General features: G+C 39.8%; 1 protein-coding gene across 1 annotated transcript in view; it reads right to left on the bottom strand.

Moving 5' to 3' along the window:
- Nucleotides 1-1,084, bottom strand: part of LOC127003627 (uncharacterized) — a 52,041-nt gene extending 50,957 nt beyond the window's left edge. The window contains exon 1 of the mRNA XM_050870535.1: nucleotides 1-1,084. This exon is cut by the window's left edge and continues 352 nt beyond it. The gene's annotated coding sequence lies outside the window, so the exon portion shown is untranslated.
- Nucleotides 1,085-2,844: the final 1,760 nt, after the last annotated feature.

The raw sequence follows: 2,844 nt of genomic DNA, 5'->3' as shown, positions 1-2,844 counted from the left end.
GTGCTGTTTTTTTTCATTTATTTTGTTTGTTTGTTTATCACTCTTGCTTTCTACGGTATTGATTTGTTTGTTTTTGTTTTTGTTTTGTTGTTGTTTTCCTTGTTCTTATATCATCCAGTTTCACTGTTTTGTGTTACCGAGCTCTGTATTCTTAAATCAAATTATATTGTTATTGTTATTATTATTATTATTATTATTATTATTATTATTATTATTATTATTATTATTATTATTATTATTATGCTCTTGTTAAGCTCTCGCGCGGTGGTTCACTCAGTAATTGTCTAGTTAATTCCTTGTAATCCTCCTTCGTGCAGACTTTTCTCGTTTATATGTTTTTCTTCATGTAGATACTTATTACCATTACTTTAGTCTTTTCTTTCCGTTTTTATTCTTAATGATATTTTTTTTTTTTTTTTTGTTGTTGTTGTTGTTGTCCTTCCGGTTTCGTCTTATATTTGTTTCCTAATCATTATTACTACTTTCTTTTGTTTTCTTTCCTCCGCCTCGCGTGTCACTGCCATGAGTGAAGCCACAGCACTGCAGGCCAACTGGACCCACCTCCCTCCACGGCGGCTCACGGCACACTGGCTCTGCTGACTCAACTCTGCCTGCCGCTGACTGGCACTCAGCGGCGGTGCTTGACACTCCCCGGGGCAGTGTTGGCCCCGCTGGCACCCGAGGCCCTTCACGGGGGTGCCACACCACTCTCAGGAAGAAGTGTGGCGCCCTTGGGAAGACACAGGTGCCCTCAGCAGGGGACGGGGAGAAGGTGCCTTTGGAGGGGGAAAAAATGAAAGAAGGAAAAGAAAAAGGAAGTGCACTCGGGAGGGAGGTAACCTTTCGGAGGGGAGAGGAAAGGAAAGTGGTCTTGTGAGGAAAGGCGGAGGAGCAAGATGTAATTTGTGAGGCAATGGAGTGAGGAAGGAGGTTCTTTTAGGAGGATAATTAAGGAAAGAGGTACTGTCGGGAGGGACTATGAAAAATGAACGAGGAAGAGAGAGCACTACCTTTAGGAAGAAAATTGTGCAAAGAGGTTACTGTCGCGAAGGAATATAAAGAAAGGAGGAGGAAGAGGCGCCATCTTTTTTATAGGAGGAAAAACAAGAAGAGGGACGTGTTGAATGGACTAACGAAGAAAGAGGAAGAGAGAAGAACCCGGGGGAGAGGAAAGAAGAGGAAGGAGGAGGGAGGAAGAAGGAATTAAGAGCTATATACTAACGGGAGGAAAAAGGAGACAAAGAAGAGAGAAGTATACCTCTGGAATGAAAAAAAAAAAAAAAAGAGGAAGATGCTCGAGAGAGGAGGGAGGAAGGAAGAGCTATGTAGGTACTAACGTGATGATGATTAGTTGATTGATTGGTTGATTAATTAATTGGTTTGTTTTTTGGTTGTGCTTCAATTTTTTTTTTTTTTTTTTTTTTGAGGCGAACACTATGGACGGTGGAAGAAAGAGTAGGAGATAATTAAGTAAACTGGAGAGACAAAAAAAAGAGGAAGAGGCAATAGTGAGGAAAGAGGGAGGAGGAAAAAGCAATATACTAAAGAGAAGAAAGAGGAGGCAAGCACCAGTAAAGAGGAGTAAAGAGGAGTAAAGAGGGAGCCGCCTTGAAGAAGAGTAAATGAGAGGAGGACACACACACACACACACACACACACACACACACACACACACACACACACAACTTCCTACTGCATCAGAGTCCTCCGCCATCTGCAGTATTTATCCTACGTGTTGAAGTTCTCTCTCTCTCTCTCTCTCTCTCTCTCTCTCTCTCTCTCTCTCTCTCTCTCTGTTTCCGCGTTAATAATCATGATTCATATCTATAATCGTAAATTTTGCTTTGGCTAACGTAATTTGGTTGCATTTATTATCATATTATTGCGTTAATAGATTCTCATTGCACGCCATAACCGGTTCTTAGGTCAGGGCAGAGAGAGAGAGAGAGAGAGAGAGAGAGAGAGAGAGAGAGAGAGAGATGGTATTTGAATCTGCTTCTGGGCAGGATGAAATGCAACGTCAGACAGAAAGAGGCGGAGAACTTTGGGAATGGCGTTCTCCTGCAGTCTCTCTCTCTATCTATTTATTTATCTATTTCTCTATATATCCATCTATCTATCTATCTATCTATCTATCTATCTATCTATCTATCCATACATCAATGTCTATTCGTATCTCCCTACCTGGCTATACCTATTCATCTATTATCTTTCTGTATATTCATCTATTTATATCTATCTATCTATCTGTCTATCTATCTATCTATCTATCCGTGTTTCTAACTATACATACATCACTGTTTATCTGTATCCTTCTGTCTTTCTACCAATTTATCTATTATCTTTCCACATATACATAATCATCTGTTTATATATACCTATCCATCAATTATACATTATTATTATACTATACAAAAGTCGTTTTAGGGGCCGTATTATTGGGTATATGTCTCTGAACGGAACAAAGAGCATTAACGAGATAAAGTAAACAGATTAATTGACTCTCTCATTCAATCTTTCTATCTCTCTCATTCAATTTATCTATCTATCTATCTATATCTATCAACCTGTCTCTCTCTCTCCTTAGGTCACTGATACGTTAACTTTCTCTCCCTCTTTCTATCAATCAGTCATACAAGTCCTATCCGAGATGAAGTTTCAGGTCCTACAGAGTTATTCATCCCGAACTCTGTAGGGACCCAAAACATTAAACATCAGTAAACTTACGTCAGCTGTGCTCAGTAAGTGTCTTGCATTTGCCCCCTCATATGTTCAGTCCCTTATGTCTGCTCTCCTGACAAATCTGAAATGCCAGAATTTTGCTCTTTTCTCCACTCCCACACG

This window comes from Eriocheir sinensis, chromosome 25, assembly GCF_024679095.1.
Source record: "Eriocheir sinensis breed Jianghai 21 chromosome 25, ASM2467909v1, whole genome shotgun sequence".
In the NCBI taxonomy this organism is placed as follows: domain Eukaryota; kingdom Metazoa; phylum Arthropoda; class Malacostraca; order Decapoda; family Varunidae; genus Eriocheir; species Eriocheir sinensis.
Note: the sequence above shows the minus strand (reverse complement) of the source record. Positions and strands in the feature narration are given on the sequence as shown.